Below are 23,225 nucleotides of genomic sequence, written 5' to 3'. Positions count from 1 at the left end.
ATCAGTTGGAGGTGCAGGTCAATTCTTTAGCCCATGATTTGCGAACTTCTCTCTACAGCAGCAAAATAGATCCGCGAGTCCTGCAGCGACCATCTCTTCCACTCTGGAACGAACCATGTTCGCTGAGCCGCGACTCCTTACTACTAACCGCTACGCCGTTGACCCCCACAAATGCAGAGGATTCCTTAACCAATGTGGAAATCAATTCGAATTAACCCCTTCTTGTTTTCCCTCTGCAAGGTCAAAAGTAGCTTATATTATCGCTCTGCTGACCGGTGATGCCCTGACCTGGGCATCTCCCATTTGGGAACAAAGACCAGAAATCTGACACCCCGGTGCATTTAGAATTGTAAGCACGAGTGTGTTTTGTGCTGGAACGGAGTGAGAGGGTGGGGGAAACGGAGTGAGAGGGTGGGGGAAACGGAGTGAGAGGGGGGAACAGAGTGAGAGGGGGACAGAGTGAGAGGTGGGGGAACGGAGTGAGGGGGAACGGAGTGAGGTGGAGGGGGGAGGAGAGAAAGGAGAGAAGGTGGGGAGACAAAGGAGAGAAGGGGGAGAGAGAGACGGGATGGGAGAGAAAGGAGAGAGGGGAAGGGAGAGGGGGGATGGGAGAGAGAGAGGGGAAGGGAGAGAGAGAGGGGAAGGGAGAGAGAGAGGGGAAGGAAGAGAGAGAGGGGAAGGGAGAGAGAGATAGGGGAAGGGGGAGAGAGAGAGAGAGAGAGAGAGAGAGAGAGAGAGAGAGAGAGAGAGAGAGAGAGAGAGAGAGAGAGAGAGAGAGAGAGAGAGGGGAAGGGAGAGAGGGGAAGGGAGAGAGAGAGATAGAGAGAGAAAGAGAGAGAGAGAGAGAGAGGAAGGGTGGGGGGAGAGAAAGCAAGGGGGGGAGAGAAATGAGAGAAGGGGAGAAAGAGGGGAAGGGAGAGAGAGGGGGGAAGGGAGAGGTGGGAATGGAGAGAGAGGGGGGAGAGTGGAGAGAGAGTGAGGGGGGAAAGGGAGAGAGAGGGGGGAAGGGAGAGGTGGGAATGGAGCGAGAGAGGGGGAGAGTGGGGAGAGTGGGGAGAGAGTGAGGGGGGGGAAGGGAGAGAGAGGGGGGCCGGGAAAGAGACGGGGGCCGGAAGAGATAGGGGACTGGGAGAGAGAGCACAGGGGGGGCATGGAAGAGCAGGGGGCAGGAGAGGGAGCAGGGGGGAGAGAGAACAATGTGGGGGGAGAGCAGAGGGAAGGGGGAGGCAAGGGGGGGCAAGAGGACGGAAGGGGAGGGATGGGGGGGGGAAAGAGGAGGGAAGGGGGAGGAAAGGGGGGGTGAGAGGAGGGAAGGGGCAGGGAAGGGGCAGGGAAGGGGGTAGAGAAGAGGGAAGGGGGAGAGAGGAGGGAAAACGTGGAGAGAGGAGGGATGGGGGAGAGAGAAGAGGGAAAGGGAGAGAGAGGAGGGAAGGGGGGGAGAGAAGGGAAGTGGGAGGGAATCGGGGGGGAGGAGGGAAGGGGGAGAGAGAGGAGGGAAGGGGAGAGAGGAGGGAAGGGGGGAGAGGAGGGAAGGGGGAGAGAGAAACGAGAGAAGGGGGGGAGAGAAACGAGAGAAGGGGGGAGAGAGTGGAAGGGAGAGGGAGGGCAAGGGAGAGAGAGGGCACAGGGGGGCGGGAGAGAGAGCAATGGGGGGTGGAGGAGAGAGCAGGGGGAGAGAGAGCAATTGGGGGAGAGAGAGAGCAATGTGGGGAGAGAGGAGGGAAGGGGGGAGAGAGAGGAGGGGAGAGAGAAAATAGAGACAGACACAGTGAGACACAGACACTGAGAGACACAGACAGAGAGACACAGACACAGAGAGACACACACACACAGACACACACACAAAGAGACACACACACACACACACACGCAGAGACACATACACACACAAACAGAGACACAAACACAGAGACACACACACAGACACATACACAGACACACACACAGAAAGACACACAGACAGACACACAGATACACACACAGACACACACACATACACAGAGACAAAGAGAGAGGCACACACAGAGACACACAGACACACAGAGACATACACACATATAGACACAGAGACAGCCCTGATCCAGCCAATGACATGCCACCTCCCGTAATAGCCACGCCCCCTCAAATAAAAGCCACGCCCCCCGCTCCTGCTCTAAAAATGTTGCAGGACAGCGATCACTCATGTTTGGAGAGCTGGTGACATCACCGCTCTCCAAGCATGAGCGCGGTCAACGGCAAAGGGGACTCCGCCTTAAAAGGCATTTTTTCAATCCCTGCGAGCAAAACATGTCCGATCAGGCAAAAAACGTAAAAACGTGCCGTTTTTTGCTAGTCAGCGGAATTCACTAAGCGGCAATAAGTCTATCGTGCTTTAAATGCACGCCAGAAAAACGTGCCAGCAAAAGAAGCTGGAGAAAACTCTTTGTTTACCTTTTTTTCAGGAACACCATTCATACAACAGGCGGCTGATCCCCGCTGGTGTCTGTGGCCCTTGGGTAATCCCCGCGGGTATCCGGGTCCCTGCTGGCCTGCGGTACCAATGGTGTGGCCCCCCCCCCCCCAAAAAAAACTATACTTTTAAATAAATACACCCCTGTAACAGGGGACTTTGCTGGTAGGCAATTAACTAACACCACCTGGCTGATTGCAGGTGGTAGAAAAGGCCTGCCTTTGAGACAGGAAGTGAGACTCCTTAGCTCACACCTGAGCTGAACTAGGAGACAGAGCAGAGATTCCTTAGTCCACAACTGGGCTGAACCAAGGAAGGACAGATGTCTTGAGCGACAAGCTGACCACAAGACAAAGGGGACAAAATTCTAACCTGGAGCCTGACATTGCCTGTGCACACAAGTGTGCAGTACCAAGAGAGCAGAGAAGCTTCCCCTACAGCAGCCCAGCTAACAGATAAGACTTTTCGTATAAGACTATTATCTATGTCTATGTGTATTGATAAATGTCTCCATGATTTGGGGCTGGTAAATAGCTTAGCTAACCAACCCAGTCAGAGAGGACTGAGCTACATATGTAGATAGTCTCCAAAGCAGAGATAGGTTTTTTTGTTTGGCTTATTCTCTTATGTTGATTTTTGCTGTGTTTAAAGCGACAGGCACAATAAAGCCTTGTATTAATTTCACCTTTAAAACAGTCTCCATTGTGTACCTCTGCACATGTCCTCCTACAACCCCACCCCCCCATTCCCTCTAACACACACAGTACAGTAATAGGCAAAATTACTATTATCCAGATATGGATAATAGTGCATTTTCCTATTTAAAATAAAACATTAACAAGCATAAACAAAATAAATAAATCTTGCACTCACCCCTGCCAGACTGCCACGATGAAGGTCATCCTCATCCTCATCCTCATCCTCATCCTCATCACAGTCCATGTCCTCTATTGCTACAAACAATACAGAACAATAAAAAAAGACAATCTAATGTCCCTTAACCCCTTAATCCCCTTAGCGGTTAGTAACCACTTTAGTAATTAAGGGGTTAAGCGACCCTCCCCCACTACCCTCCCGGTAGGCCTAACCACTTATCCTTGGGATAATACCCCCTTCACCAACCCCCGCTACCCACAATAAAAAAAATACACACAACAGCCCCACTACCCACCTCCTAAGCTCCCAATAAACCATTACAATATTTAATCAACAACAAAACACAACCCACCCCCGGTGCCCCCACATAAAACAAATATTTATTTTACACATATAATTAATACCCCAGGCCAGCGGGGGTACCCGGGTGGTCCCGACAGGGGTCCGCAGACCCTATAATGCACCCCAGGGGGTACCCAGGGGTGTCTTGGGGCATCCGGTGGTCCCCGCTAGGCTCCAGGTGGTCCCCACAGGTCCCCAATGGGGTCCACGGGGGGTCCCCACGGGTGTCTGGGAGGCCCCGGGTCATCCCACGGGTGTCTGGGGGCCCTCTGTGGTTCCCACTGGGGTCTGGGGGGCCCTCGGGTGGTCCTCACAAGTCACCAGGGCCCCCAAAGCTGTGGGGCCCCCAGTTCTTCCCCGTGGGTGTTATTTCTAAAATATTTTATTTATTTATAAAATATTTTACCAGGAAGTAATACATTGAGAGCTACCTCTCGTTTTCAAGTATGTCCTGGGCGTAGAGTTAAGACAAATAATACATGGTTACAAATACAGTTACATAAGTGAACAGGGTATACATTAATTAACAGACATTGAATGCACAGTTAAAGAAAATATATATTATAGGCGTATGTAACAGTTACAGACCAGATAAAAATGTGAGACAGCCTTATATTTGAAAGAACTTAAACTGGTGGTGGATGTGAGAGTCTCCGGTAGGTTGTTCCAGTTTTGTGGTGCACGGTAAGAGAAGGAGGAGCGGCCGGATACATTGTTGAACTTTGGGACCATGAACAGTCTTTTGGAGTCAGATCTCAGATGATAAGTGCTGCATGTGGTAGGGGTGAGGAGCTTGTTCAGATAGATGGGTAGCTTGCCCAGAAAGTATTTGAAGGCAAGACAGGAAAGATGAACTTTGCGCCTTGACTCAAGTGATGACCAATATAGTTCTTTGAGCATTTAGCAGTGATGTGTGTTGTAGTTGCACTGGAGAACAAAACGCCATATTTAATTGTAGAGGGTGTCAAGTTTGCTAAGGTGGGCATATACTATGTCTCCATAGTCGATAATTGGCATTAGCATCTGCTGTGCAATATGCTTTCTGACCAGCAGACTTAGGGAGGATTTGTTTCTGTAAAGTACACCTAGTTTAGCATAGGTTTTGGATGTCAGGGTATCAATGTATCCCGCATGTTAAGTTGGAGACAAACCATATGCCCAGGTATTTAAAACTAGTAACAGGAGTTAGGGTGGTGTTAGCATTGGTTCTGATCTTGAGCTTAGTCACTGGAAGCTTTAAAAATTTGGTCTTGGTCCCAAATACCATTGTAACAGTCTTGTCAGTGTTTAAAAACAGTTTGTTTTGGGAAATTCAGTTTTCGAGTCTCAAAAAGTCAGACTGAAGTATGTGTTGCAGGTCGGAAAGGCTATGGCTGTGTGCATATAGGATTGTGTCATCTGCATACATGTGTATTGAAGCTTCCTTACAAGCTGTAGGAAGATCATTGATGAACACTGAGAAGTTTAGGGGCCTCAGAACAGAGCCTTGCGGGACACCACAGGTGATATCCAAGGGGTTGGAGTTAGAGCCTGAGATGGACACATGTTGGGATCTACCTGATAGGTAGGACTGAAACCAGTTTAAAGCATGTTTCCCAATTCCAGAGCTCTGGAGTTTGTTAAGCAGGATAGCATGTTCAACATTATCAAAAGCCTTTGCAAAATCTAGGAATATTGCACTAGTGAGTTGTCCCCGTTCCATTCCACATTGGATTTCATTGCAAACTTTAAGCAGGAGAGTTACAGTGGACTATTTGGGGCGAAAGCCAGATTGAAATTAGCTAGGGAAATTTGTCTTGGTATAGTAATTGCTTAATTGGGAGTGAACACATTTTTCCATGACTTTGGATAGTAATTGGGAGAAGAGAGATTGGCCTGTAGTTTGAGTTTGTGTTTTTGTCCCCACTTTTGAAGATTGGGACAACTCTGGCAGTTTTCCAGATCTTAGGGATATGGCCTGCAGACATGATAGATTTGACTATGGAAGCAATTGGTTTGGCAATGAATAGGGCACCAAGTCTTAGGAATTTAGATTGTAGTAAATCAGGTCCACATTGGTTGCTTAGTTTTAATTTGAGGAGCGCTTGTGTAATCTCCTCTTCGGATACTGGGCCAAATTGAAAATTGTGGGCAGTGTTGGGAGAGGGTGGGGCTATAGGGATACTCCCAGGATGAAGTTCATGTTTGTGGTTTGGGTTGTGTTTCGCTAATAAGTTAGTAGCACACCCCACAAAGTAATCATTGAATGCATTTGCAATGTCAGTGGGGTTTGTCATAGTAATACCCCCCTTAGTGATATTACTTGGTTTTTGATGGTTAGAAGGCTGGAATATATTGTTGATATCTCAGGTGGTACCCATGGGCCTCCGGGGGTCCTCGGGTGAGACCCGTGGGCATCTGGGGGTCCACGGGAGGTCCCCGAGGGTCCCCGCAGGCCTGCGGTACCAATCCTGTATTAAAAAAAAGTAAAACATGTCCTACATTTCAATAAATACACCCCCCCACACACACCAAACACATACAGTACAGTAGTGTGCAAAATATCTATTATCCAGATATGGATAATAGATTATTTGCCCATTATTAAACCCAACATTAGCCTGCATAAATAAAGTAAATAAAAATAGTTCTACTTACCTTTGGCAATATGAAGGGTGTCCTCGTCAGCTTACTGCAGGTCTCTTTGGATGACGTCACATCCTTTCTCCCAGAAACTCAGTCACATGGTCTACGACAGCCAATCAGATTGGGGATATAGTTTCCACGATTTGATTGGCTCAAGTACCATGTGACGGCAGACATGTTCCTTTTGATGACGCCGTGTTAAAGGGAAAGGAAGCACAGCCATTCTGATTTGCTGGCTTTATTTCCTTCACATGACGTCACCAATAAAAAAAGGAAAAGCACATGGTTTTCACTGGCCAATCAGAGCCGTGGGAACCATTTGAAGAAAATGTGATGTCATAGGCCTATAAAAGCCTATGCAGCCTTATTTAACAGTTAGAAGCCGAGGAGGGAGGACCACCTCCACCAAGAAGGCCTCAAGGGCGTGCCTACAGAAGAAGTAAGAAGATACAGATGAAGAAGAAGACCCCCGAAGACCGCAGAAGACCCCATGAAGACCCCGAAATTGGATTACAAATTACAGAGGATACTAATTGAGGGGCCCCCCGCTACTGCTAAATGTAATGTGTGAACGGTGCTCTTGGGTAAGTGTAGACAGTAGACGAGTTGAGAGAAAGGTAACCCAATTGGAGCACTCTGACATACTCTGAATGATAAGTGATAGGAATTTAAAATAAAAAAATAAAAAAATATAGGGTGTTAAAATGACGAACTTGACGCACACTGGATCCAATATAGAGTGTAGTTTATACTCAGGATCCTGATAGTGATGGTAGATGCCGGATATATATTCCAGTCAGCTACCCTCAGCGGTCATTAGTGTAAGGGTTGCACTTAGATTCACAAAGAGGAAAGAGAATGGGATCAAAAATCTGCAAGTACTGTATTCTATATTCACACTGATATACTGTAGGGCAGGCCTGCACAACTTGTAAAGTGAGAAGGGCCGAACTGCTCCAAAGAAAACTGATTTGGGCCGCACGGCATCATATTTCCCCCAGCACCCCTCATCATCATCCTCGTCATATCTTCTCTCCCCCACCCACAGATCATCATCATATCACCCCCCTCCCCCAACCCAGATATGAGGGTGATGATGAGGGGTGCTGGGGGAGATATATGATGATAAGAAATGCTGGGGGAGATATGAGAAAGGTCATACCAGATAGGGCCGTAGACTGCTTTCCTGGGGCTCAAGATAACTGTTTAATTGCCCCCACCCCCCCAGTGTCGGCGGCCTTTGCGAGACTCCCCCTCTCTCTTACACCCCAATCTCTCCCCCTCAAACATAATACGCCCCCTCCACATCACACACAATACCCCCCTGCACACCACACACATCCCACCCCCCCCCCCCCCCCCACTGCACCTCACATCTCCCTCTCCCCCCCTGCACCTCACATAGGGCGACCAAGTTTTGAAAATGAAAAACCGGGACACATAAAAAAATTATTAATACAACAAATTACATTACTAAAAAATTAATATTATAATGATATCTAATAGTGTCACCATTGATGCTGTATTATTCATTCTACCTCTTCCCATTCTCTCTCTACCTTCTCCACCATTTCCTCTATCTCTCCTCTCCCCCATTTTCTCTCATCCCCCCCCCATTTTGCCTCACACCACCAGTCTCTCTCACTTCCCTTTCCCCTGTTTCTCTCCCTTCCTCCCCCCATTCTCTCTCTCCCTTCCGTCCCCCATTCTCTCTCTCCCTTTCCTCTCCCTCATTCTCTCCTTTTCCTACTCCTTCCCACCCAATCTCTCCCTTCCCTCACCCATTCTCTCCCCACCCCCCCATTCTCTCTCTCTTCCTCCACTACTCCATTTTCTCTCTCTCAATCCCCTCCTTTATTCTCTCTCTCCCCCTCCCTCGTCCAGTCTCTCTCTCCACCCTCCTCCATTCTCTCTACCCCCCATTCTCCCTCTGACCTGCACAGACACACAGCCACTGACCTGTACAGACACTCACAGAGGCACTGACCTGGACAGACAGACCTGCACAGCCACTGACCCTGCACAGATGCTGACCCTGCACAGACCCACCTAGCCACTGACCTGCACAGGCACAGACACTGACCTGCACAGGCACAGACACTGACCTGCACAGGCACAGACACTGACCTGCACAGACACTGACCTGCACAGACACTGCCGCACTGACACTGCCGCACTGACACTGCCACACTGAGACACTGCCACTGCCACACTGACACATTGACACACTGACACACTGCCACTGCCACTGTCACACTGACACTGACACTGACACCTGCCACACTGACACTGCCACACTGACACTGCCACACTGCCACTGCCACACTGCCACACTGCCACACTGCCACTGCCACACTGCCACTGACACTGACACACTGCCACTGCCATTGCCACACTGCCACTGCCACACTGCCAATACCTCTGAGGAGCAGCTGCAGGGGGGGGGGGTGTCCTACCTTTCACTGTGGAGCATGGCTGGGGGGAGGGGTGGAAGCCATCTTGGGCCCTGGCAGCAGGCACCTCACTTCCTGCTCTCACTAATGAGGCTCCGCTGTCACTAACCCCGCCCCCACCCTCTGCTGTCAGACCGTCCTCAGCTCTGTTCCTTCTCTCTGCCTGCAGGGGATCGCATCAAACTGTTGGCGCTCCTTCCCTAATAGACAGAATGGGCTCAAGGGGTTGGGGGGGGGGGGGGGAAGGGAGGGCATCACAATGCTAGTGCTCCTTCAATGTGTCGGCAGAGCAAGCTCAGGAGGGGGTGAAGAGCGTGTCAAAATGCTGGCGCTCCTTCCCTCCTTTGTCTGCAGAGCGGGCTGGGGGGGGGGGGGCAAAGGAAGGCATTGCGGGCCGCACAGGGAGTCCAGGCGGCCAGCGGGTCGTAAGTTGTGCAGGCCTGATGTACATTATGGGCTTATGAACAACTATTGTAACTTGTTAAATTAAATATGAAGTGGTGTTCTCTTAATACTGCTACTATAAGGGATATGGATTTTTTAGTCCAACTTTATGTTTCATATCTATGTTAGAATGTGTTGCTCTACTTTACATGATACTGTAACCCTCTAAAAATCTTAAACTAGAAAAAGAAGTTATATGTTCATCATTAAATGAAAACAGTGATATTTTTCGTGACAGTGTACTATTTGCTTCAATACATATGAAAGTTAATGTTACAAATGGATGAACACACAAATTAAGTGGGTGCTGATGAAGTCATAATGATGCTTTGATTACAGTTAAAGGTCTACTTCTTTAAATAGCTGAAGGTAAAATGAGCAGGTGATTTAGTGACTGTATGGGAATAGCCTGTGCAGATGTAACAAAGGTTATTGCTCCTGCTGGAGTATTATGATAGAATATTCTGCATTATAACTGTCACTGAATTCTATAGAAACTATGATATTTTGTGTTATAACGTGATATATCATGTTATCCGAGGGTGCAATGTAGTCTGCTACATCTATAACTTATTTTAGCTATTTTTTTCTAATGTAATATTACATCACATTAGATACAGTATTTATACAATGAAAATAACATATGCACATGATTGTCAAATACATTATGCAGAAACAGATGGTAATAAATGGAGCATGCAAGGGCTGAAAATCTTCATCTTATAAAATTCCTTACCTGCATGTGTGAAACCATACCTTAAGACTCTATAAACATTATTATTGATGTAAGACTTTAGAAAAGAAGTAGGTCAGAGTTGCCACCGGTTAGCACAATTTTCCAGGTATCCTTAAGGCACTGGTATTTTACCTTGATGCATTGGATTTTGCTAGTTCATTTTTTTATATTAGCTGAAGGATTGCAAACCATGGAGAACACGTTAGGAGAAATTATCGAGATGTTAAAAGGCATCTGAAAAGTGCACATTATATCCCTGTCCCTGGAGCTTTTCTGCAGCCATTCTTATTTTGTCCAATGTAACCTGAAATGATCAATATTGTCAACATTTGGATATGGTTATTAAACCTATTTACTGCTGGAGAGGATAGCCTCACATGCTGTGATATTTGAGATTGTTACTGAGACACTGACCCATTTTAGTGATGGTGGGAATAACACCTCGTTCTGTAATTCAGGACAATCTCTTTCAGTCCTGAAGGTGCTAATCGATGATGCTATCCTCTTATCTCAACACTTTAATGCTTTAACTGTGTGTACAACCATGTCCTAATGTGATATGTAAATGAATAAACTCCGGTTCTCTCAATATAGAGAATTTCTTCAAACCGGTGAGACCACGATCACACAGTATACACATCTGTGCGAATCACATGGTTATAGAAACTATTGTCACAGAAAATGTAACTGCTTCCACAAGATCTTTGCGCTCCGTATTCAAAACACTTTCAACTGGCAATTCTTGTATTTCATGTGTGTGAGAATAATGTGTGCACCCAAAAAAATGCTTCACACAACAGCATGTGTGCAATATGCAATATACCTCTTTCATTTTGTGGAAATGCATTTTGTAATGTCTCCTACTTAAAGGGGTAAACACAGTAAGCAAATATACTGTGATAATTATGCTAACCTAGTAAACATATAGCAATCTGTAATATGAACAATTGGACAATGACAATATATGTTGCAATAGGTTGTCATGCATTGTGAATGATATACTGCAAGCAGTGCTTTTGAATCTTATAAAAAAAAAACTTGGATATGTTGAGGTATATTGCAGAATTCTAATGTCACTTGTCACATATATAAACATAAACAGTAGCATGTATTCTTTATTCATTCATTTAACCTTTCAAGACAAGCTATCATTTGACTTTATAGGCACAGCACAGAGCCCAGTTTATCTGACAAGTCGGCAGCCCACCAGCCAGCGAGATAATTCTTGGCTGCTTTTCATCTCTGTCCTCACTTCCACCCCTCACCCCAGATCTTTGGCAGGTGCCGCCGACAAAAACTAATACTCTCTTCAATGCGAAGCAAATCATTAGATACCTTTCTCTGAGTACGTGCATATTGGTATTGGGTGCTGGGAAACAAATACACATAGGCAGATGGCCATGGGAAAATAAGGTTTGGATTTCGCCTGAGATTGCTCTAGCATGGGTTTTTAATTTTCATACTCTTGTTTCAGGAGAGGTCAGAATAGTATGTATGAAGGAAGCATTGAAATCACTGTTATTACTGATTTGCTGCAATTATGACTATTTCTTGGTACATTGGATTTAACACCTTCACTGCATTGCATTTTACACATTGAATCGTGCTGTGTAAATAACCTCTTTCATTACCAAAGGGTGCATCAACATATTGCTTAACAATACACTCCAGGCTCCTTTCCGCAGAGAATGAGTTAATGTTATGACGGATCATTTTGAATGTACAGTAACACGTCTCAAACCTGGGCTATTTTAATTTACGCTTCCCTTAAGAATCCAGGTTTTTTGACCCATTTAGGGCTCCAGAGAAATGTGATGCATTGCTAGCTCGTTTGGATCTAGAGGTGTTAATTAAAGCATTTTGTGATGTGAAATGACTTTATTTACATCTAGTGGTGATCAGCTCTGGGAATCATGCCTTTAAAACAAATTGTTCCCTTTTAAAAAATTAATTCGGTCACTCACCCACCAACCCCAAATTCTCTACTTACCCATAAAGTAATGAATGGTTTCATATTTACATTATCAGGTTTTGTTAAATTAACAGTGATTGCCACCTAAAATATACCTGTCCTGCTTATGTTCCCACTATTTAATATTTCTATGCATTGTTTCCATGGTATGCATTTCAGAGTTTGCTAGCACTAATTAGTTAATTCCGACAGGAATATCGTTTTTCATCCGTTTATTACAGTACTTTTCCTTTCTTTTATAGCTCAATTTAAAACTTTTAAATGATGTGAGCTGTGAACAGGGTTAATTTTGTAGAACATGCCACCCAGGCTTTAAATCCCTCTTGGGATGTATTGGAAAGGATTACAAAACTGTTGTTGGCCCCTCCTAAATATTGCAGCTTAGAATAAAGATATGTTTTTTTCCCTTCTTCTTTATTGCAGTGGTTTATCTGCTTGCCATATCTTCCTCATCCGGGTCTGTCAGGGGCACAGTATGCTTATGACAAGCACCAACACAACTTATTGCAGCACTGAAAAATAGCAAAGAGCAGGTAGGGATGGATGTTTATTTGTGAAGGGTGTGTGGGGGCTGGGGTGGGGGGGATAAAGCTTCTGTTTTGCATGTTATTTTTACTGTGACCAATTAGAGCAGAGTGGGCTGCTCATCTGCTGCTTTGGCGTCACGCTCCTGCTCACAAGTAAGGGCTGAGAAAAGAGGGTAGGAGGGGACAAAAGGAGAGCAGCACGCAGGCATCCCGGCAGAACCCCACACGCTCAGGCACACAAGCTCTTCTTATCTCACAGGAGAGCCAGAGGGAGGAGGCATAGAAAGAGATACAGGGAAAGACACTCAAAAAGAAGGAGACTAGTATATCAAGGATAAAGAAGAAGGCATATATATAGATATATATAGATATATCTATATATAGATATTTTAGATATAATACAGATACACAGAGAGAGGAGATAAAGACAACAGACACAAGAAGAGATACAGTAGGTCAGTAAAGTGAGTAGGGAAATGTTTTTAGATAAAGAAGGAAGGAGATAGTGTGGCAAAAGAAGGAAAAGGGTAAAAGTGAAAGGGAAACAGGCTGTCAAAGAGAATGAGGCAGGCATAGCTATGACGGAAACACCATGCTAAATGGACATATTAAGATTATGTAAAGAGGGGAAAGTGAAAAAGATACAGAGAAGTTGGTAAGGGAAAGAGTGTGGAGGTAAAAAAAAAACGTTGTGTGGGCAGGTAATTGGGGTCTGAGAAAGAGAAGGGAGTTGGAAAATCATTTAAATAGACACATATTGAGGGATAGAGAGGATGGGAAGGGCTATAGAGTGACATTTGGGCAAATAGATGGAAAAGAAATAGCAAGAGACAGGATCATCCATTCACTGTTCCCTTCTCTCACTTGCTAGCAGGCAACTCTGAGCCCAGTGCCAACCTCCCCCGACCTCAACTCAGTAACTGCCAGAGAAATAACCACACACAGATAAACCACAGCAGCAGGAAAGAAAACAAATCATGTCTTTCAATAAGACAGACACTTAGCATCAGACACTGCACCATCCCAGCCGTCTGCAGCAGTACCGGGAAGCTGGCTGATCCAGTTTCAGGCAAGGTAAAAAAATAGCTGTCTTGCATCCCATGTCAGATGAAAAAAACACACTATCGGTTCAACTCGCGGTTATCTTATATGTGATTGTTTTAGCCTTGTTTTAACGAGTCTTGCCATGTTGTTTGTCTTTTATGTGTACGTCCACAATGTTGTGTCGCTCAGTGTTTTCCTGTCTTTGCAGCTACAGGGAGGATGGTCAGGTCAAACATGTTCATATCTTATAGTGGTGGAAGTACTTTTGACTTTGCCCATTATTAAGTGTGTCTCAAAATGCAGATACTTTTGTATCTGTTTTGTATCTGTTCTACTTTTGTAAGTAGACTGTCAGATGTATTTGATCTAAAATTAATCTGATGACAAGGCGTGTGTGGTGTTTAAAATGCATCTACAAACAGATTGTCATTTCTGTACTGCAGTAGTTTGCTGTTCAGAAATATGTCTTTTAAATTGACTATGGTGGGGAGATTTTTAATATTTCAAATAGATATACATAATGGTTTAATACTTTATGGCAAACTCTTGAATGCAGAAACGAATGAGTTACAAAGTTTATACTCTAGCTCAGTTGACAGCATTTTTTTTCTTTCATGATTGGATGTACAATGTGACTGCATCAGATTCTTCTTATAAACCCAGGAAAGGTATGGCTCTTAATTGTGTATTATTTTGATACTCTTATAAGAGAAGCACAGATGGAGTCCTAGATTACATTAAATGCATTTAAATAACATAGTTTGCAAAACATGTGTTTTTAAAGCTGGAAATACTTTCCTACCCTCTCTATGATGTCAGGTCTAGATTTAGCAGCATAAACATCTTATTATTTTAAGTTGGTTAAACAGTTGTAGAATTATTACAAGAAAAGGTCAAAATATAATAATGTATCTTCATAAAGTACAAGTGACAATCCATATAAAAACTATGCTGCTATTGATTTAGATATAAAAAGCTGATTTAGGACAAAACAAGACACATTCAAAGAGAAAAGAAAGGTACAGTATGTAACGCTTTGAGTCATGTACTGCTGTGAAGCGCTATGTACATTAATGGCGCTATATAAATAAAGACATACATACATACATACATGTACTTCATATATATGGAAAAAATATAACGCCTATCATACTGTACATACTCATTTAGCTTAATAGCAAGAAGTCTACATTAGCAGATATACAATACATTACTGCAGGTTTGATAATAATCTTTAATCATTGCTACAGTACTACAGAAGTTTCAGTGTAATATTTTGAAGACTGCAATCTTTAATATTCAGTATAAAATGTGCAATTTAGGCATTCAGTAAATGGAGTAGGCATAATTTGTGGCTCATCATGTGATACCTGCACACATTCATTTAAAGAAACAAATAAACACAAGGTCTATTTTTTCTTGTAAAATTGAGTCTTGTAATAATTGCATCCTTTAATGGTATTTGAACAGTGAAAATAACAATCCACATAATGTTCTAACATAAAATGATAAAAAAACATGTTATCTCGGCTACAAAAGAGTTGTACAATATGTTTTGCACATGTATTTAACTTGCAGTTTTCAGACTTAGTATGCATTGGTACCATAGTTTTTTTTGTAAAGATTACGTTATGCATTATTTTCTTGCACTGTTGATATAATTATTACATGTAATGTCTCATAGCAGGCTTATCTGACCACCTCTAAATAAGTAAATAAAAGAGGAATCACAGAATTAAATAACAGAGGTATAAATCATACCACGTCAATGCCACAGGTCACACACTACATAAATAATGCTCATACTTCGATTTTGTTTCCATTCATAATATAATATTTTGCCAAAAATGTTTCAACACATCCTTTGTAAACTGTGTTTTTGCCGTGACTATTCTTTTTCTTTCTTTGTTTAGATATACTGTAAAGTAAAGTGAAAGAAAACTTACAATTTGTTTTTCATTCATATTTTAATATTCTTCTTAAAAGGACAGATTCATTTAAGTTGTACTCTAATTTTACTTCAATGCCAAAACATTTCCAAATTATTTTAAATTGGAGATTTTATTGGAGAGAATACTTATGCGCCATATGCACCACATATTTACTGTATTGCTAGTTGTATCGTCATTATTATGATCTAATACAGTACTATTAATGATTGATTTTATTTCATTATTTTTTTTAACAATATTTATACTGTTGTTAACTATGTAATGTAAAGACATGAAAACTATGCCATAGGGCAATTGTGACTATGTAAACGTATTAGTCAAACAATGTATTTACTATATGGGGATTTTGTATGTGTAAAAAATACAAAACAAAAGATAATGGCCCATATTCACTAATCAGTGTTCTACCATAAGACACCTGCCTGTCCCGGAAGACACGTTACATCCCATTAAAGGCATTGTGTTTTCCGGTCTCAGGAAGGTGTCTGATGGCTTAGCACCATTTAGCAATATGGTCCATAATTACTAACAGAAATGGCTAAATGGCCTAAATAGCCAATAAAGAAAATTGGTTTCAGTGCTTGAGATTTCTTTTTTTACGCACCTGTATGTTGTGTCTTAAAATCTCTAATGTTACCATTCATTCCATTGATTTCCATTGCCTTCAACATGTCATCAGTGACATTTATTCCTAGCTTCTTACACTTTGACTTCCTTATTCCATTTCAGAACAGTCTTTTGAAGAATTGTGACATTACCATTGTTAGGTCATTCTTCACTTGCTTTGCTGTGCTGTATTTTAGAAGCAGTTTAATGAAAAGGTTTGCCATTCTGCCATAAAGTGGCTGGCATAGAATAACACAGAACAGTTAAAAAATTGGAAAGGAAATTTATAGTGCTGTCAATGTACACTATTATATACATGGACTCCATAAGTACAATGAATCATAGCCCTTTATAGAGGTTACATGCTATTAAAATGTAAGAATGTGTGTGTGTGTGTGTGTGTGTGTGTGTGTGTGTGTGTGTGTGTGTGTGTGTGTGTGTGTGTGTGTGTGTGTGTGTGTGTGTGTGTGTGTGTGTGTGTGTGTGTGTGTGTGTGTGTGAATATATATATATAAATTTCAACTCACCTCAATGGTGAGTGTGTGTGTGTGTGAATATATATATATTCACACACACACACACACACACACACTCACCATTGAGGTGAGTTGAAATTCCATGTCAGATCGCACAGAACGACTATCTCAGAAACTCTACAATAAATGGAATTCTATGGCCTCAATCAGGCTGCGCCTGGGGCAACTTCCTTACTCACCCAGTCTAGTTCTGCCTTTGTGTGTGTGTGTGTGTATATATATATATATATATACACACACACACACACACACACACAGAGGCAGAACTAGACTGGGTGAGTAAGGAAGTTGCCCCAGGCGCAGCCTGATTGAGGGCATAGAATTCCATTTATTGTAGAGTTTCTGAGATAGTCGTTCTGTGCGATCTGACATGGAATTTCAACTCACCTCAATGGGAGGGAGCAAGTGGAGCAGTTGAAGGGCAGGGTGCACACTAACACCAGTGCCAACTGGTAATGGTGGCCATGGAGCAGCCCTTCTGAGAAGAGGAAGAAATGGGGCCACAGAGAGGGACCGACAACGGAAGGAGAACAAATGTGAGACATAGAGGAAATGGATGAGAGAGGGAGCTGAATTTCGCAAGAGGAAAATTAGGGAACAAGAGGAAGATAAACTAAGCAGTGGTCAATGTGGCTCAAACCCAAAGCGAGGATGAAACTAAACGTGATGTACATTTAGATTACCAAGATTCGCAAATACAGTTACAAGTGTCAGGATTGTTTTGCCCCTTGGTTCTATAAATTGGGGGAGATGCGTGGGTGGGTAGGGCAGGTGATGGATTGGTGGAACTTGTCCCTGGCGCAAAAATACCTAGTTCTTCCCATATATAAACATACACACAGATATACATATATGCGGGAGTCACTGACTCATAAACCGAGTCCGGTGCTATGTAACCTTGGACAAGATATATATATATATACATAGAATATATATATTTATATATTTATGTGTGTATATATATATATATATATATATATATATATATATATATATATATATATATATATATATATACTGTACATATCTTGTCCAAGGTTACATAGCACTGGAGTTGGTTTATGAGTCAGTAACTCCCACTTTTTAGAATAGCACCTTAACCACAAGGCTATTTTTACACCTTCTCAAATAAGAGGCATACATAAAATAGCTTTAAACTCCAACCTGTCATCTGATAGGTTTCTCATTTACTCAGATGCACTTCATATTAGAAGGCGACAAAATAATTTCAGCTTTAAAGAATGTATTTTTCCTTTAAAAAAAGTAGGACATTTCTTTCATTTTTAAGTTGTTCCGAAATAATCAACTGAGATTAAATCAGTAAAAATAGGAGTAATTCTAATTGGTACTTAAGATTTAAAAGTATGAATACATTTACAGTATATAAATGTATTGATTACGATACCAACCTAAGAATTTGCATGACTTCTTTCACTGTATCAGCTTCTAGATACACCAGCTAACAGGAAATAAAATGAATTCAAGATTATAGTAGCTTAGACAGAAGAATGGACCTGCTGTTCTGATCACCATTATGTTGTCAATTTATTCCGGTATTGTCTCATTAGAACAAGCAAACATAATATTAACACAGAAAATAAAATGCACTGAAATCTACTGTGCAGTGTGCTGCAGAGAATATATTTTACAATTAATACCATATTTATATCTGCAGATGAAACAAGTGTTCCGAGATGGTAGTTTCTATACGTAAAAATATTTCTACAAAAAGATATTAGATTTTAGATGGTATTTTACTAAGTGGTTATGATTGTTATCTTGTGTTGAAACTATCGCTTGTTTTAGGTAATTAGTATTTTAGGGTTATATATGGAACCTTCCTTTTATTGCTTCATGACATGTATGACAGTTTAAGGCAATTTAGACATTGCTACGAATCCATATGGCACAAAATTAGGTTGAAAATTAGCTTTTAATTGAGAGACATTTTTGTAGAAATGTTTCATTTTAATAAAAATGTATAATATGCATTTTTACATTCTTTCTATAACCAATGTTGGCTTTAATGAACCGTCCTCTATAAAACTTTTGTCGTCTAGGCTTTGAACAGCTGCTTTACAGATAAGTGTTTGCTAAAATATTGCTATTCTGCACATACTGATCTACATTAAAAAAGACTTGCACCTGTTAGCACACCCGAGTACTTGTTACAAATGCTTTTCCCTCTTCCTAATGTACAGTAATGTACATCTTCAAAATACTTGACAAAACATATATATTGAAAACTGCATTACATTATTTCAGAATGAACTTCTCTTTTGTGGCCTATATTTTATACTCATATCTCAAAGATCCATACCTAATATTATATATATTGTCTAACGTGGGGTTCCCAACTTGTAGTAGCAGTATCCCCACTTTTTCTACACAAAGTCTTACAAATTGTTTTTTGATACTCATATTGCTGACGAGAGATGAGAACAGAGATAAAGAGACAACTATTAAAATAATCTCACTTTAGGTATTTTTATAGTTAAATTGCATAACAAATACACAAATGGAACCTATTTAAATATATAGTAAGTATATTGATGTAAATATAAGTTTATACTTTAATACAACTGCAAGATGTTGCTGGTATGGAACTGTTTTTATGATGCTACAAAACCAGATGAGGTTAGTAAACCCTGGTCTATAAAAAATGTAAATGATGTTTCAATCTGGCTATGGCTAGAACATAGACATTTTAAATAGGTAGGCTGTTTAAAATCGTACATGTTGTAAAACATATTTTTTAGTAATTTTTAACCCTGTACTTTATTTGATATCTGATTCTGAACAAGCTCACCAATTCCCAATTTTCATAACCCTTAACAATTCATTATGACCAAATTTAATGTTGTGATGAGCGCTTCAGATAACTATATGAAGTACTGTACATTTTTATGTTATTCGTAATTATTCTCATTGGCATTTCATTACAGTTGCGTTAATGTGATGTTCCTGCATGACTGCACTAACTAATAAACACAACAAACAAACACAGTTGCCATGGTAACCTAATGTGCAGAATATTAAGAAATGTTTTGTTGTAGGATGATAAAATATATCCATGTGTTGGTGAGAGAGATATACATGCAAACACATATATAGATACATACATACATACATACATACATACATACATACATACATACATACATACAGTAGAGGCAACTCTTATTCGAACAAAAACCAGTGGCAATTCCCCAAAAAACCCAGGAAACACCCAGGTACATTCTGAATACATGCCTTAAACTTTCCTTAAACTAGCCCCAGCATTTCTGCATTGATTAATGGCCTATCAGATTAAGAGCGGGGGTCCCTGGCAGTACCATTCAAACTGAATTGGACTGCCAGGGATCCCTGCTGTGTTAATCCTATGGGTCGTTAGTCAATGCAGAAATGCCTTAAACGTGCCTCAAACTAGCCCAGAACATACCCAGCACATACCCAGCACATACCCAGAATGTAACCCGGCTAGTTTACGGCAAATGTTAGAATAAACGTTGCCTCTACTGTACATACATACATACTGTACATACATACATACATATATACATATGTGTAGTTTATCTCATAATAACCTATAGTAAGAATAAAGGGAAGTCACCTGATCAAAAATCATGGCATCAACAATTATTAATCTGTATGGTGCCTACTTGTACCTAGTGCTTGGTGGGAGACACTATGAATAAATGTACATATTTGTTCTCTCTGGTGCGATAAGGATGGTAAGGTATATTGGGATATACCGAGCCACACTATCCAAGGAAACTGTGGGATATTCTACGTTATATGGAGATACACTGTATTTTGTGTTAGATGCTACATCTAGAAATGTGTTGTGGCTCTCAGTGTATCAGAAATATGGTACGGTAAGTAAGTGCAATTGGCAGGATTGCAGTGTAGTCATTATTGAATTAGGTTATACATATCCTGTATGATTATATTTATTTGTGACAGGATTCCCTTAATTCAAATGTACATACTACGATTAGAGTGTACAATTGAATGAACAAAAAACAATGAAATATGACACATTTTTGGAAGATTATTTTTAAATGACATGCTGTACAGTAGGTACACTTTTTAATGCGATATTCAATGTCTGAAACACTACTTCTAGGTATCAAATTGGTTTATTTTGCACATTTACTGTATAACATGCCTTAACACAAAATGGTTTATAAAGCTTTTCGGTAAAATAACTTTTATATGTTGGCATTTGGTGGCTGTTTGGTGAGAACAATCTCTTATATTGTATTAGAGCAGCAATATTCTTTATAGTTTGTTCTCTAAAACTACTCTTCTGTAATTATCTTTTTCCTACTAAGTAAAGTGGTAGAAGTGTGAAAGAATACTGCAAGATCTGCATTACCACTATTTTATTTATTTGCAATGCTAATTTGTGAAAGGATGGTGAGTTATTTGAAATCAGGCAAAGTACCAACGCGTTTTTAATGCTATTTCCCACTGGCAACATTGTACGCCAAATTATTTGTATGTTGCTATTTGTTTGTTTGTAAATTACAACTAAAATAATCCAAATTATACAAATATTGAGATAACAGGATTACTGTAATTTATGCTTAAATACTGTGAAACGGGAGAAGGGAAAACACTGCTGAGGAGTATTTTAGGCGGGAAGAAAGGGTCATAAAGAAAAATAATTACATTTTAAAGCAAAGGTTATTGCTTATTAAAATTGGCTACTAAACAAAGTACAACAAGTGGGCATTTAACATAAAATACTTTAGTTTTATAGTCCATTCTACTAGGCATTGATATTTCTAAGATATATTTAATGTGTGAACATATATATATATATATATATATATATATATATATATATATATATATATATATATATATAAAACACAAAAGAAAAAGGAACCTCTGAATTAGCACTCAGACAAATGATTGCAAAAATAGAAAGGGTACTTTAATTAAATCCAAAAAAAATAACAGACATACAAACAACTGACCGGTGAGCCTACCTGCCTAAAAATAATTAGTGGACAAAAATTACAGAAAAAAAATATTAAAGAAAAACACAATATAATAGACCCAAAGAAATAAAAAATGATGCCCTAGGAAAAACCTTATTCACTGAGGGAAAAGATTATTTCCCGCAATGAAATAATACAGACCGGCCGGTCACCAGATATGTTAATGGCTGAAAGACATCATACAGTAGGTCAAAAAATTTTTTTTTGCTAAACTAGGAAAATATACACAGAGAAAACATGAGTGCTTGTATTGATAGCAGTTAAAGTGTCAATAACACATAAATGAGCCTAATACAGTTCAAATAGTATTAATGCAAGGAATACATGTAGAGTACTTCATTTAGTGACCCAAATACATAAATGAAAGCAAATGGGGAAACAAAGGGAGGGATGGATAATCAGAAATACTCAGCTCCTTAGGATTGAGACACTGCAAACATCAATCAGCACAGCACAGTCCACTGATAAAGTCCAAACATATAGGACATTGATGATAGTTCAAAATAGAACAAAGGCAGGCAGGGTCAGCAGCAGCAAAAGTTAAAATTAGCCCACTAATGTCTCAGCGTGCCAAATAGGAACTGCAAGTTGCTCATTCGGGTTGCCGGAGAGACGCTGAGACGGTGACACCAGCAGCAGTGAAGCCTTGCGGTTTGCACAGCCAGATGGAACGGAAGGAACTTGCTGCAGTCTGACATCTGTATGGTGCATGGGTTTGTCCCATACAACGCATTTAATACACTGGCAAAGTGTGAGTGTGCAATTGTCTATGTTCATGGTAAATGAAACCTTTATTGTTGGATTTTACAGATGGATCGGGCGCTTTTTCTTTCTTTTTTTTTCTAGTATATATATATTTTGTTTTTTCCGGTTCCATTTTTTTTTCACTAGGTTAATTGTCAGCCATTTTTTTTGTAACATTTTCGCTTGCCAATGTTTACTTTCCACATAGGTTACATGTACTATATATAATAAAACATGTAATTGCTTTGAATCAAAGCTTTTAAAATGACTCATTAGGCTACCTTCTCCATTCTCAAGAAGACTTTAATGCCTTTCAACTCTTCCCCTGCACAAGAAGGATATAGATTGACTCTCAGGGGCCTATTCTAGTAGCTTCAATGAGTTTGCTGCTATCTTGCAAGGTATGGAATATTCCTGCCGAACGGTTTGTCATTTGTGTTTTCACGGTTTTCCGAAAGAATCTGAAACCATCTCAAACTGTGAGGTAGGAAAATGCCAAAACCGTACAGCGTAGCAGCAAAGCCATCTCAAATTTTTTCCAAGTTCTCCTCCTGCGATTTTCTTGCAATCTGAGCTGCACAGGGAGAGCTGCCTCTCCCTGCACTGCTCTCACAGGCGATCACAGTGTTTTTATTTAAATTTGAATGCTAGTGTGTGGGATCAGGGGTCTCTGGAGCCAAACCGTTTTGATTTCAGGTCCGGGGATCGCCTGCTTCCTGAGTTACAGGCCCGATATGAGGTGCCGGTATCTCCTATGCATTTAAATGTCTCGTTCCCGTGATGCAGGAGATTTAAACATTGCATGGGGATAACGGCACCCCATTACTGGGCCTGTAACTCAGAAAGCAGGGGTTCACCAGACCTTAAATGAAAGAGGTTCAGCCCTGGAGACCTCCTCCTTCCGCAC

At 41.1% G+C, this 23,225-nt stretch overlaps 1 protein-coding gene across 9 annotated transcripts in view; it reads left to right on the top strand.

Annotated features, from left to right (window-relative positions):
* Window positions 1-12,625: 12,625 nt before the first annotated feature.
* ARPP21 (cAMP regulated phosphoprotein 21) overlaps window positions 12,626-23,225 on the top strand; it is a 296,095-nt gene continuing 285,495 nt past the window's right edge. For all 9 annotated transcript variants that reach the window (XM_075586268.1, XM_075586270.1, XM_075586272.1 and 6 more), the window contains exon 1: window positions 12,626-13,498. The gene's annotated coding sequence lies outside the window, so the exon portion shown is untranslated. The remainder of the gene's footprint in view (window positions 13,499-23,225) is intronic.

The sequence above is a fragment of the Ascaphus truei genome, chromosome 2 (genome assembly GCF_040206685.1).
Source record: "Ascaphus truei isolate aAscTru1 chromosome 2, aAscTru1.hap1, whole genome shotgun sequence".
Lineage (NCBI taxonomy): Eukaryota > Metazoa > Chordata > Amphibia > Anura > Ascaphidae > Ascaphus > Ascaphus truei.
The sequence above is the reverse complement of the archived record's forward strand: the minus strand, read 5'-3'. Positions and strand labels throughout refer to the sequence as shown.